Below are 15680 nucleotides of genomic sequence, written 5' to 3'. Positions count from 1 at the left end.
TGAGCCATGTTGGTTTTTGTGTAAGCAAACTGTACAATTCTTTAATATACTGTACCTGCCCTTCCCGGCGCGGCTCTCATCCTCTTCTGGTCACGTGACCTGCGTAACACAAGTGGACGGACGGACGGCGCAGCCTCGACCTACAACGGCTCCGCTGTTAAAAATCGGAGCCCTTCCACTACTGCGAAGATGCAAACCAGCGAATCTGTGAGTATGGTGGGTTTGCTGTAGTGACTATTGCTATAGTGAATTTATATATTATTGCGATAGCAATTATATGGACGGGGGACGCACGCTATCACGGAGAGTGAACGCACGGCGGAGAGCAAACGCCACTTCTTCCGAGGCATGGGATGGAGGGAGGGTGGGGGCGAGGCTGTGCTGCAGCACCAAATGCGTATCTTGCAACCGAGCGCAAGGGGAACTGGCGACTCAATTTCCCAAGCGAAAGAAGTAAAGTGGGAAGGCAGTGCGGGAGGGAGGGGGGGGGGCAGCTTTTACTCAGCCAACAACTGCGGACTTGTACTTTGCGTCGGTGCGGGCTGCCGCGCGCACCGTATCTTCAAAGGGATTTCCACATGGTTCTAACCTTTGTATGCGCTGTGCTTTCGCCGCTCAATTTATCTGCTCGGGTGATTGGTCACGTGCGCTAAGCTTTTCCCGCTGCAGCTGTACGTTTCAGCAGACCATCGCGATTGGGACAGCCCTACGTGTCATGACATTTGCGTACAATTCGTCACGTCATGATAGCACCGGTTTCTCGCCTTTCTACGTCTTGTCTGGTCGCCATCTAACTCTGCCTTTCGACACCCTGCTAGATTCGGTGTCGCGACATACCAAGAAATACGCCCATCAGACAATTGGTCGCACTCGTAGGCTCGGCAGATTTCCTGTGATTGACTTACAGCGGCTCAGGCGTCGCAAAAGACTCGCTACGACAGTCGCTACCGGAACTTTCACATCTCTCCCTGAAATCTCGTTCTTCTGTGGACTCCAAGTCGCCACGTCGGCCTGTGCGAAAAACTGCTGCCGAACCCTACCGGGTTCGATTAAGGGATTCAAATTACGAAGTCGCCTGCGTTGAAGACCCGCCCTATTCATCCCAGCTACGAACTGATGCCGTCCACGTGTCCCGTTTAAAGCCACGCTCTTCCTCTAGTTCGCTATCATTCTAACAAGCGCCGGGACAGCGCTCAGCCGTGGGGGTTATGTTAAGGTGCATTACGTATATGGACAGGACCGTGCGAGTAAGAGAGAGCCGCAAACTGGAAGTTAGACTGTCTACTGAAGCGGCGACCTTTGAACCAGCCTGCGTGATTACCGCAAATTTTTCCTTATGTAAATTGGTGTATATACGTTGGTGAATTGGGCTCCCTCTTCGCAACAATATGTCCACCTGTGACATCGTCACTGACATTGTCCTCATGCACGTGCCTGAGGAAATAGTGTTTACAGGGAAGTCATTTCTTTTTCGACTTCAAGGCTTGTACAATATTTTGCTCCTCTTGCTACATTTTATTTGTTCAGTCACAGCGAATGGGATATTTTTTCCTAAATTACCAAGTGGTCAAAATATTCTTTATTTTGCAAAGCGCACCACTACCCGCTTTCAGTGTTGTTGAGATATCATTGAAGCAACCACGGGAAGAACACGACACGTACACTGGGCCCTCAGGGTCCAGTGTACGTGTCGACACGTACAAGGGCTCTCAGGGTCATGGTGAACGAAGTATGGAGGGGTGAGGCAACGCGAAATCTTGGAAACTCTTGCGAAATTAAGCAAATCACCTTCCTAAGAGGATGTTGAGTATAGTTGCCGCCACGACAGTTACATGCATGAAGATCTCTTGCGAGGCCAATGAGGATCTAGTCTCAACTGCATGCCAACAATATACATTTTCCTCACGAAGGGTAAGTTAGGTGGTAGCTTGGGATAAGTTAGCACAATTTTGCATAAATAGTGGGAGTTCATGATCCTAGCCTAAGACCGCGAAAATGCAGATTGGCGTGTAGGAAAATTGTATTTTGTGAATGTCATCCGACTCGATGAAGGAAATGATGGAATATCAGTCATGGCATTCAGCTACTACCAGATGCCGGCTCTGATCGAACGTGCTTTGAAGAGCTGAGGGGGAAATTTAGTAAATAATGGAGGAAGAAGATAATGTCGAAACGAAAATTGATGCGCGCAACATCTCTAGCGAAACTGTGTATCACGTAGTCATGAACAGTCGCGCAAGGCAACATGTCGCTAAAGCAAAAATTTCTATGATGGTTTTATTGTTTTTCCATCAATATTGTTACGGTGAAGGGAAAGAAGAAGGTGACGCAAACGAGAGGAAGACGAAGACTCTGGCCGTTGCCTGAACGCCATATTTCTTCGCTTGCAAATATACATTCTTCTACACTCGTGCGCCTGCTTTCTTCCTGCACAATTTTGGTGGAGGTGCGGGGCACAATCGTGGAACTTCGCAGCGGACGTCATCTACCTGCCGTCACAATGGCAGATCAACCGACACAACCGGCAACGCCTCGGCAGTCCACGCCAACGGTCATCCTCACTCATCTGCGGGACCCGGGGACATTTTGTGGCACGGACAACGCCGACATCGAGGACTGGCTTGCGATGTACGAACGAGTGTGCGACAACAACAGGTGGGATCCAACAATGATGCTAGCAAACCTCATGTTTTATCTGAAAGGAACTGCGAAGAAATGGTACGATACGCATGAAGCTGACCTAACAAGCTGGGATGTATGCAAAGAAAAAATGCGAGACCTGTTTGGCAGACATGTCGGTCGTCAGTTGGCAGCAAAAAAAGAACTTGCATGCCGCGCTCAGACGTCCACAGAATCCTATGCGGTGTACATACAGGATGTGCTGGCTCTCTGCCGCAAAGCTGATAACACCACGACCGAGACGGACAAGATTGGTCACATACTAAAAGGTATTGCAGACGACGCCTTGAATCTCGTGATGATGTGTAAGGATTGTGCCACTGTGGATGCAATTATCAAGGAGTGCCGGTGCTTCGAACAAGCGAAAGGCCGCCGCGTCCCTCAACATTTCGACAGACTGCCCAATACCGCCGCGACATCTTCGTGCGAAGACCCGCCGTGGTTTGTTCAGCCGACAGGATCAGAAGATATAACGCGTATCGTTCGCCGTGAGCTTGATGCCATGGCTCTGGTTCCAATTCGTTCCGACTGTCGGGAAAGTGTGCCCGCTCTCTCGCTTATACAGGCCGTCGTTTGGGAGGAAATAGCGAGTTTGGGCATTCCATCTCTCTGCTCGGTTCACCATACGAACACCTACCAGATTTCTGCGGCCGCTCGCTCCCAGACACAACGCTTTCCGCCACTCCGCCGCAACCCCGCTGACTGGCGCACAGCGGATGACAGACTCATCTGTTTTAATTGTTCCGGTATTGGACACATCGCCCGTCATTGCCGTAACCGCTGGTCGTCGTCTCCTCGGTGGTCGTCTCCGAGTCACTACCGCCAAGTACCAGACAATCGCACTTTCTCGCCCTACACGCTGCCTAGGAACATCAACGCCAACAGTGCTTCACCAAGATCCAGCCGCTCCCCGTCTCCGCAAGGCCGTCGGTCCCGTTCGCCTCTCGTTCACTGCTCTTCGTCCCCATCTGCAACCGGTGGCTTCCTTTCGGGAAACTAGGCGATGCAGCTCCCGGAGGTGAAGCTGCAACTCCGACTCGGCCCACAAATCCTCTGTTGACCCTGCCTACACGTGGAAACCTACTGGACATTGAAGTTGATGGTGTTCCTGTTACATCTCTCCTTGACACAGGAGCGCAGCTTTCAGTTATGAGCGCTCGCCGAAGACTCAAAAAGGTTCTGACGCCCGCCGTACCGTGCACTGTGCGAGTCGCCGATGGGAGTACTTCACCTGTTCTTGGAATGTACACAGCACGTGTGACCATTGCGGGCGATTATAGCGTTGTTTTATTTATCGTCCTTGAGCACTGTCCACACGACCTAATTCTCGGCCTCGACTTCCTTTCGAAACACTCTGCCCAAATTGACTGCTCCGCAGGTGTTGTACAGCTGGATCTGCCGCTTCCTGCCGACGCAGACGCAACAACTTGTGCTTCACCCCGCTTATGTTCTGCTGAGTTTGCAAGGCTGTCTCCACAGGCGGCTACCAATGTCCTCCTGACGTCCTGTCCTCCCGTACATGATGGCGAGTATGTCGTGTCCCCGCTTACTGACGTGGTTTTGCCACGAAATATTTCCCTACCGAGCACCTTAATCCGGATCCTCGAAAACTGCGCACGGGTGCCCATCCTCAATTTTGGATTTTCGACGCATGTGCTACCACACGGTATTGCCGTCGCACTTATCACTCCTTTGGAAGAATTTGAGATTTCTTCTTTGGCCTCCGAATCCTTCTTGAGTACCGACGCACCTTTGTCACCCATTCCTTCGTGCTCGACGCCTGCGGACAATGTTTGTAAGATGATCGCCCCTGACCTTCCTTCCGAGCAAACAACAGCTCTTCGTCACCTCCTGTCATCTTATAGGGATGTCTTTGATTTGGACGACCGTCCGCTTGGTCAGACATCTGTTGTCACGCATCGCATCAACACCGGTGACGTCTGCCCCATTCATAGGCAGCCATATCGTGTCTCCGCAACAGAAAGGCCCATAATCCAGAAAGAGGTCGACAAGATGATGAACAAGGACATCATTGAACCTTCCAGTAGCCCGTGGGCATCACCAGTTGTCTTAGTAAAGAAAAAAGACAACTCGTGGCGCTTCTGGGTTGACTACCGTCACCTCAACAAGATAACAAAGAAGGATGTTTACCCCCTGCCTCGCATTGACGACGCTCTTGACTACCTTCACGGATCCCAATACTTTTCATCAATTGACCTCCGCTCAGGCTATTGGCAGATTAACGTCGACGAGATGGACCGTGAGAAAACCGCCTTCGTCACACCGGACGGTCTGTACCAATCTAAAGTCATTCCCTTTGGATTATGCAATGCGCCAGCTGCATTAGAGCGCATGATGGACTCTCTGCTGCACGGCTTGAAGTGGTCTACATGCCTCTGTTACCTCGACGATGTGTTTGTGTTTTCGTCGAACTTTGAGAGCCACCTGAGGCGCCTCAGGACCATACTCTCCGTATTTCGCAGGGCTGGCCATCAGCTAAACTCCTCCAAGTGCCATTTCGGTCGCCGTGAAATTACCATGCTCGGCCATCTCGTAAACGCCACCGGAATCCAACCTGATCCACAGAAAGTCCACGCCGTGCGCAATTTTCCTGTACCTTGTTCAACAAACGATGTCCGTAGTTTTCTGGGCTTATGCTCTTATTTCCGGCGATTTGTGAAACAATTTGCTGACAACGCTCGCCCTCTCACTGACCTTCTTAAGAAAGATGCCTCTTTCTCTTGGGGACCACTGCAGGAGCAAGCCTTCTCTACCCTGATCGAGCGGCTTACAACCTCCCGATTCTGTCACACTTTGACCCTTCTGCGCCTACTGAATTACGAACTGGCGCGAGTGGTTATGGCATCGGCGCTGTCCTCGCTCAACGTCAACAGGGCCACGACCGTGTCATCGCTTACGCCAGCCGCCTTCTTTCCACGCCCGAGCGAAATTACTCCATCACTGAGAGGGAATGCCTCGCGCTTGTATGGGCGGTCGCGAAATTTCGGCCGTACCTTTTCGGTCGGAGCTTCTGCGTCGTAACCGACCATCACGCCCTCTGCTGGCTCTCCTCTTTGAAGGACCCAACTGGACGACTTGCACGTTGGGCATTGCGTCTACAAGAATATACATTTTCTAGTAAGTATAAGTCAGGGCGCCTGCATAAAGACGCTGACTGCCTGTCCCGCAATCCCGTGGATCAACCGGACGATACCGATGCAGACTCGGACATCAGTATTCTGTCCCTCTCCGGCTTTCTCCATATTGGCGACGAGCAACGCGAAAATCCTGTTCTTCGAACACTTATGGAACGCCTAAGCTCGTCGCCTAATGACCCGTCTGCGGATGTTCATCTTGCGCGATGGAACTTTATACCGTCCTTGTGTTCGTCCTGATGGCCCGGAGCTCCTCCTAGTCGTTCCAAAGCACCTTCGACTGGCCGTGCTCCAGCAACATCACGACGCTCCTACTGCTGGACATCTGGGCATCACTCGTACTAACGACCGCCTGCGGCGCCGCTTCTTCTGGCACGGCATTTATCGCTCTGTACGCCGTTATGTCACTTCTTGCGACCTGTGTCAGCGCCGCAAGACGCCTGCTATGCCTCCTGCTGGTTTGCTTCAACCAATTGCTATCTCTACAGAGCCCTTCTTCCGTGTGGGCCTCGACCTCCTTGGCCCCTTTCCTATTTCTATGAAAGGAACCAAATGGATTGATGTAGCAACTGATTATGCCACGAGATATGCCATTAAACGAGCGATGCCAACCAGCTGCGCTACAGATGTCGTCGATTTCCTACTATACGACATCATCCTGCACCATGGCGCCCCTCGCCAGTTACTCACAGATCGCGGCCGCTACTTTCTCTCGAAGGTCGTCGATGATCTGCTCTGCTCCTGTTCTACAGAACACCAGCTCGCTACCGCATACCACCCTCAAACGAACGGCCTCACCGAACGACTCAACCGCACACTAACTGAAATGCTGGCCCTGTACGTTTCCGACGATCACCGCGACTGGGACGTCGCTTTACCATACATCACTTTCGCATACAACTCGTCCCGTCACGATACTGCCGGATTCTCCCCATTTTACCTTTTGTATGGCCGCCACCCCACCTTGCCCTTCGACACGTTGCTACCTTCCGCAGTACAATCATCCAGCTCTGGTTACGCTCGCGATGCTATTGCCTTAGCCGCCCAGGCCCAAGAGGTCGCCCGTCATCGCCTCACAGTCTCGCAAGCTTCTCAAAAACGACGCTACGACCTTCGGCACCAAGACCACCATTTTTCACCTGGTTCCCTTGTCCTTCTCTGGACGCCTTCACGTCGCGTCGGCTTGTCGGAAAAACTACTTTCCCGTTATTCTGGACCATACCAGATCTTACGACAACTGTCCGACGTGACATACGAGATCGCCCCAGTCGGTCAGCCTTCAGTGCCTCCCACCGTCACCAGCGATGTTGTTCACGTCGCCAGGCTCAAGCCCTATATTCCCCCGTTAAGCGACGCTCCATAACTTGCACCGGGACGGAGCTAACCCCACCGGGAGGTAGATGTTACGGTGAAGCGAAAAAGGGTGACACGAACGAGAGGAAGACGAAGACTCTGGCCGTTGCCTGAACGCCATATTTCTTCGCTTGTAAATATACAATCTTCTACACTCGTGGGCCCGCTTTCTTCCTGAAACAATATTATGCATCTCTTAAGTGACAATGAAGCTGTGGCCCTAATATAAGATTGGGGATAATTGTAGCTAGTGGAATGTTATTATTAGCCGCATTTAGCTAGTCGAAATATTCGTGCGCTGAGCGTGGTTAAAAAGCATGTGGTGTTCGACGTCAATACGTTTTCTACTGATAACGTTTCATTTCACCCAGCGCTGTGCTTTAGTTATGGTGTTTCGGGATGAAATCCCGGCCACGGCAGCCGCATTTTGATGGAGTCTAAATGCATAAATGCCCGTGTTCCCTGCACAGTGGGCACTTTAAAGATCCTGTGATGTTCAAAATTAATCAGCAGTCTCCCACTATGGCGTACATTATAATGAAATCATGGTTTTGGCACGTAAAACCCCAAAATTCTTTAAAGTTTCATTTGAAAAGTTGAACAAAGTTGAACAGCACTCCTATAAATTTATTCTTTTAGTTGCCCAGGTATGCTTTTCTGAGGTAGTTTTGCGGGCTGCAAAGAAGGCGATGGGACATAGCATCACAACTTTTTTTTTCCCGAAAATTGATTGCAGCGCCGTCATGTGTGTTTTACGTATTATTACAATGTGTTAACCACCGCGGTGGGTTAGCGGCTATGGTTTTGCTCTGCTAAGCACGAGGTCGCAGGTTCAAATCCCGGCCGCGGCGGTCGCATTTTGATGGAGGCGAAATGCAAAATTATTCGTGTTCCGTGCATTGCGGGCACTTTATGATCCCCTGGTCGTCATAATTACTTCGGAGAAATCCACTACGGCGTGCCTCATAATCAAATCGTCGTTTTGGCGCGTAAAACCCCAGAATCGAATTTCATTACAATATGTTCTATTGAACGCTGGTTTCCAAGAAGACCTCAACGAGTAAACCTGTGCAAGAAGAAAATACCTGCAAAATGTGACCATGGATCTTCCCCTGGTCAAGCACCTTGCCCACTGTCGACGTCTAACCTACTGTAAATGTGATCAGGTCAAAACACTAGGCCCCATAATGATATGGTTGTTTTTTCAAACACAATTTAGCTCTCCATATATCCCGTTCCCAAACGGCTTATGATGTCACTTAGTTCGTAATTCGCAGGCATCAAGCCAAATATAGAATTAAAATAGGAGGTAACATACGCAAGCATTTCTTGTTTTTCGCAACAAACTACACAATCTCTTTGGGCACCGCCATGGCTTTAAAAATATTGCGACACTTATAATATCAATTGTATTTTGTTAGGTAAACGCCCAGTACACATACTGCACTGTTCATGTGAGTGCAAGCAGTAGATCCTGGTTTCTGCCTCCTGCCATGCTCCAAATCTATAAGTATTGAAAAGGTATGTGAAACACAATGCAAGTGCGACTGTGAAGAAAACTGACATTAAAAAATTCACCCAGAACAACCTTTGAGCATGCTCCTAGAGTAAATGCTTTTTAAGACATCAACGGCAGTAACTGTGGATGCAACGCATTTGTGCTCCCTGAAAGGCAAATACATTCCCCAATTATTTACCACCGCTGTTGCATATCAGCGAAGTGGACTTTAAGTTTCCAATTATCCTAATCTTGGGAGATTACATATTGCCACCCTCGACTGGGCTAAACGTCCTTTGAAAGCATGTATATTATTCAAAAGACAACAGCTGCTGCACTCAGGGACTTACATGACGTGTATACCCATTTTATTTCTTGTTGTTTATTACCTACCGGTATAGGCATTACATATCAGCATAGCCGTTGTCATGTCTCTCAAGAGTACGCCTACGATTGTTCGTGCTCTGATTAGCGGCAATGTTGCACTATCCTCACACAGTAGATCGTTATCATTTTCAACTTGTGATTGTAACGCTGCAAATGTTCTTTAATGAACTCATACATCGTAAAACATACACTGATATGTTAGTCTGTGCCACTGCGGGTAAGGGAGTTCTAATTGGTATACTCCCTTATAGTTACGGTGCTTCTGACGGTATTTTAAAGTACCATAATTTTCATCCAGCACTTGAAGGGCCATACCAGACTATCACTCCGGATTAACATTATCGTTTGCATATATATTTCTCTGAGAAATAACACCCTCCATAACACTCTCGGCGAATTATTCGAAGCACAGCGTCGGTTTCATCTGGAGTGTCTCACCCTCACAGAGACGGTCCGGCACATTCTAACTAAACTCGCCATCACCTACCACCGTCAACAAGGAGACAAATACCCAATTATACGCGGTGTACAGACTTGGCTACTTCCGACCCTATCCCCAAAGACATGCACCCGGACTACAATAAAGAACGTCGGAAGGCAAGGGCTGCCTCCCTCATTAAAGCCTATGGCGACACCACGGGCGTCACTTTCATCGACGAAGCTGAATACCAAGACGGGTACCGCTTCGCGGAGGCTACCAGAGTAGGTGGTTCGCTCAAACATGCCGCCAGCATTCGTAACCCAAAACGCGAAGACGGCCGAAGGAAGTGGCCATCGCCCTGTCTACCCGCGATCCGGACTGCCACAACATCGTGAGCGATTCCCGCACGGCAATCGGCAATTACATCAAAGGTCGTATTTCAGAACAAGCACTGCACATCCTCACTCACCTGAAAACCAAAGCACTCTCGTCTGGTTCCCAGCGCACGCCGGCGACGTACATCCGCCCCTCACCAACCTCCGTATCACGAGGCCTTGTCAACCGTGCCGGAGACAGCGCAGGTGCACGCGCGGAACGCAATCGCCTCACCAGCTACAACGACCTTACCGAATCATTCCATCTAGAAAGAAGAGCTTTCCCCGTCCTTCATCACAACCTAAACAGAGCACAGGCAACCACCCCCTTCACCTGATATAAACAGTTACCCCTCACTAACACGTTACCACAGGATCTACCCAGACACCTACCCTAGTAACACTTGCAAGATCTGCAAGACTCGGGTAGCATCGCTTCTCCACATGCTATGGGAATGTAATGACCAATATCTGGCAAGTAATATTGTTGTAGTTAAGAAGAGGAAGAAATGCTCTTGCGTCTGTCACTGTGCGCGCCATCAGCGTTCGTGGACTGCCTCGATTGCGTGAGACATCATTGTCTAATAAATCGCCATATGACATTTGGTGGAAGGTGCTGCAATCCCCGACTTCACCCTGGAACTTCGCAGCCGAACGTTGCCGACTGCTTCAGCCGCTACCATGCTCGAGCCTACCAACAATCCGCCTGCAGCTTCCGCCACTACCATCATTTACGGCGCCGTGCCGCGGCAGCGGGACCCTCCTGTCTTTAGTGGAGCCGGTGAGACGGACGTCGAAGATTGGCTGTCTACCTATGAGCGCGTCAGTGTTCACAACAAGTGGGGATGACCAGACGAAGTTACGTTCCGTCATCTTCTATCTTGCTGACGTTGCGAACCTCTGGTTCCACAATCATGAGCGGGAACTCCAAACCTGGTCCGCTTCCAAGACAGCATTCACGGAAGTCTTCGGCCACCCAGCCTTACGAAAGCTCCGTACTGAACAGCGTCTACGCCAGCGCGCTCAACAGCCCGGCGAGACGTACACCAGCTACATAGAGGATGTCGTGGATATTTGCGCCCGCGTCGATTCTACCATAAGTGAAGAGGACACCATCAAGGGCATCGAGGACGACGCATTTCAAATGCTTCTCGCGCAAAACCCTTCATCTGTCGCATCTGTCGTCACTCTTTGCCAGAGCTTCGATGAGCTGCGCCCACAAAGGGTCCTGCGCTGTTACACCTGGCAACTCTCTCTCGGGCCTCACGCTTTCCTCCAACTTCTCGCCAGAATCCTCACTTTCCGTTCAGATTAAGGATTTTATTCGTGAGGAGGTGGCACCTACAGCCTGACGCATCTCTGGCTGCTCCCATTAGGAGAGCCATTCGCGAGGAACTTGCCGACTTGCTCCCTTTGGCTCAACCCTGTCCTCCCGTGGCGGCACCTCTGACCTATGCCGCAGTCGCAGCGCGACCTGCGCCGCCGACGTTGGCGTTTCCTGTGACAGTACGACCTCAAGGAGTGCCAACTCCGGCGTCGCGTCCTATTATGCCTCGAAGCCAAGTTCAGAACCCTTGGCGCACACGCGACAACCGACCCATATGTTTCGCTTGCGGTTTCGCCGGCCATGTCACGCGCTTCTGCCATCGTCACATGCCACCTGCTAACCCTGCTGTCTTAACGAATGGGTATGGATATTCCCACGATGCAACCGGGAATTCCATGCGTCCCAAGCAAGAGTATTCGCCGTCTCCTCGACGCCCTTTCGGCAACCACCGTTCTCCGTCACCGCGTCGTCGCTCGCTTTCCCCCTTACGTCGTCGCCAGTCACCTAGCGAGGGAAACTAGTTAGTTGCTGCAGTTCTGCAGGCACGAACTGCCAGCTTTTCCACTTCTACAAGGCCTGCACAGTCTCCACGCAATTTACTGGACGTTTTGGTAGAAAGAACCGCAACAATTGCGCTTTGATACTGGGGCTGCTGTTTCTGTTATGGACGAAAAACTTTGTCGTAAGCTCCGCAAGGTCACAATGCGGTTGTCTTGTTCGCTACTGCGTACCACGAGTGCGTAGCATATAGCACCGCTTGCTCAATGTACCGCAAGAGTGCTCATTGCCGGCGTTGTTTACGTTGTTGAATTTTTCAGGCTTCCTTCATGTTCACATGACATCATTCTCGGCTGGGACTTCTTGTCCCACCATCGTGCCATCATCGACTGTGCTCGGGCCGAAGTGGCACTTTTCCTGCTTTCCGAAGCCCTGCTGCCTGACCCTTCTGCAAGTAAAGCCGCCAAGCTCACCGTTTTCTCCGATACGAACATACCACCCGAAATATCGGTTCTTGTGCCCGTATCTTGCTCCGCCGTGCCAGACGCTACGGTGATTTTTACACCGTCACCTATTTTTCTACGTCGCAAGGCTCTACCTTTCCCGTTTGCTGTCCTCAGCACTGTATCTGGATTATCCACTATGCTTGTGTGTAGCCCGTTTCAATCCCCTGTGACCTTACTGCGTGGAGAATCACTTGGTCGTTTTCAGCCCCTTGACCCACTTCACATTCTCGATACGTATGACGACACGGCCTGTTATGAGCTCGACACCCTCACTTCTTCATTGCTGTGCGCATCATCATCATCATCATCATCATAATTGTCGCCGCCGTCGTCATCGTCGCCGTCAGATGTTCTTGAATCTGCCTTGGACGCCGACCTGCCACCTCAGTACCGCCAGCAAGTCCTCGCGCTTCTTCACGCTTCTGAATGCACGCCAGTGTCTGAAGCCGCCAAATACGCAGATGACTGTAGGCAGCTCGCCCGTACCCTTGAGACCGCCACCCAAGGTCGCCAAAAGCTGTGGCATGATAGTAACGGGCCTCCACTACATTTTCCGAATGGTTGCCTTGTTTGGTTGTGGGTCCCACCTCACAGCCCTGGCCTTTCAACCAAACTTCTTGCACGCTATGATGGCCCCTACCGCGTCATCGACCGTACCTTGGCTGTCAACTACGTCGTTGAGCCTGTGACGCCATCACACGACCTTAGACATCACGGACGTGACACGGTTCATGTGAGCCGACTTAAGCCATACCATGACCCCCTGATCCTACCTACGCTGTAGGTCGCCAGGATGGCTCATCTTCTCTCCCGGGGGCCATTGTAGTGAGGAAGAGGAAGAAGTGCTCTTGCGTCTGTCACTGTGCGCGCCATCAGCGTGATAGAATAAAGACAACCACGACCGTCGATGCTTGGTGTTCCACAGCGCCGTCCGTGAAGATTCCACGCGGGTTTTGGTCAAGTAGCTGGCGGTTTCCTATTGATCTTTGCTTTTTCAGCTAATTGTTTTTGACGCTTCTTTAGAATAGCTGTTACCACATTAGAGTAATTTCGTGCTCATCTGCAATGTCTCTCTCATCGCAGGCCAGGAGGCATACTCCTGGTCGGCTTCCATTCCTCCCCCTGATTTGCCTGTGGAGCTTTTCTTACGCAGTGGGACCACCAGCGTACCTGTGGCTTTAGTCCCGAATGATGGCGGAATGATTGCATGAAGGCGATTCAAACCGAACTGCGGATGGCCTCGGCCAATTTTCAAGATGAAAACATGGCGGAGTTCGACAATGTGGCGATATTCGAAAGCGTGGCATCCCTTGTTTCTTCAGCGGCGTTTGAACGGTCATGGTGTTGATGGGAAGTGGGACGTACATTGATTTGAATAAACTTCCTTCATCGGGCTCCCAACGATTTTTTGTGTATGTACGAATAACCATCGCCCCGCACGTTAGAAGCATCATGGCCTCGCAGGTCGGGATAGCACCTCGTACCAGCCGATCGGGAAGGTCGAAAGCCTCGCAATTTATTGATGCGTTAAAAAATTACGCACCTAATTTCAAATTATTGCAGATTATTGCACTTGCAGCTCCAAAGAAATGCTGTGACGTTGGAGCGGTACGCAATTGAAATGGAAATAGCAACGAAAGAATATGCAATGTACTGTGTCAAACGATCCATGCGGAATTGTCGACAAATATCCCTGACAGAGTTTGTATGCGAGTAACCATGACCCGCCGCGATGACTCAGTGGTTTTGACGTTCTGCTGCTGCGCCCGAGGTAGCGGTTTCGACTCCCGGCTGTACTCGTGCTCTCAGATCGGGTACACGACAAAGCACTTCAGGTGGTGAAAATTAATTCGGAGCAGCGGCCACCAATGCCGGCAGGCGCGCACAGCAGCTAAGCCCACTGGGGGTGAGAGAGAGAGAGAGAGAGAGAGAGAGAGAGATACGGACCGCGCGCCGGCTGCCGAAAGCGAGATGATGATGATGATAAGTGGTTCTTGAGGGAAAGGGAAAGGTTGGCGCTATCTTCTGCAGCCCTTGAGGGAGCACGGCTCAGCGCCAGCGAAAGCGAGAGAAAAGGTGATGTGGTCGCGGCGATGCCCTCTCCCCTCACGCAAAAGCTGGCGCGCTAGCGTTGCAGCATGTGCTCCTTATCGCCCGCTCTGCTCCGTCGAGGTGCGCTCTTGACGTGGCGTCGCAGCCAATGGCAGTTTAGGAGCCTATTTGCTACTCCAGACGACAGACGCCGTTTTTTTCGCTCAATGGGTCATTTGACGCTTTAGCATCAAAAGAAGAAATCAAACCTCGCGGTGTTCCGGGGGGGGGGGGGGGGGCTATAAGAGCAATGCGGTGTCTACACGCGGAATCTCGTTTAATGCCGTCGTTCAATGACATCGCTGCAGAAGTCGCAACAATTAGCCGACTTGTAAAAGAAACACCCTGGAACTATATTTCTACATTAGGACTCATCGCTGCTGGAAACCTGTCCACGTTCAGCCGATGTCGGCCGTCAGGGCAATCGACGGAAAGCTATTGCGGACGCCACCATGATTTTTCCCCCCTTAATAGTCTAACGCCAAAATTTGACGGTTACGCAGGTCTAGAGAAAATAGCATTAATTCAGACTGATAAATTATTGTTTTAGAACCTATTTGTTAATTTAGAACTAAGAGTTGGATTACCTAGAATATAAAATGAATGACAATAAATATTCTGTCATCCTTGACGGGCGTGCTCTTTCGTGGTTGTTGACTGTACTCCGCACATTCAAAGGGGAACCTTGTCGATCCCGCTGCTGTCCTCCCAATAGAGCGCATCCACGGAGCGACGACCTCAGAGCTAGAAAGCCGAGGTACGAAAAAGCAAAGGTTGAGTCACGCGCCATCCGTTTCGTAATACGATGTATACGTACACATACATACGCATAAGCGTGACCACAGAGGTGCATCGCACGATCCAGACCACGCGGACGAAGTAACTGCAGCAACAGCTGCGACGAATAGCGCGTGCTCCGAGGAATGCGGCAAGCAAGGAAACTCCCCCCCCCCCCCCTCCCCTCTCTACCCAGCCCACCCACCCACCGAGATGGGATAGAGAGAGCGCGTGCTCGGTTCCGTGAACCGACGATCCGGGGCCGGCGGTTCGCGCGTGATTTACGGTCGCCCATGGATGGACTCCGCGGAGTGCGAAACTCCGCGTTTCCGGCACAACGAGCAGCGCAGGCACGGACACGGAGGCTCGGACTCTGCGCTGTCTCCTTTTAATGTGTTAAAGGGACACTAAAGGGAAACACTACATCAGTTATAGGCTGATTCAATATTAATGCGATGCATTCTTTTCCTCATTCTTGGCACTTCGCATTAGGTAGGTGGGTAGGTAGGTGGGCAGGTAGGTGGGCAGGTAGGTGGGCAGGTAGATTGGTTCCTGTCTCGCCTCGCTTTAATAAAAACCGAAATAACGTGTGAATGATGGTGAAATCGAACCTC

This window comes from Dermacentor silvarum, chromosome 9 (assembly GCF_013339745.2).
Source record: "Dermacentor silvarum isolate Dsil-2018 chromosome 9, BIME_Dsil_1.4, whole genome shotgun sequence".
Lineage (NCBI taxonomy): Eukaryota > Metazoa > Arthropoda > Arachnida > Ixodida > Ixodidae > Dermacentor > Dermacentor silvarum.
Note: the sequence above shows the minus strand (reverse complement) of the source record.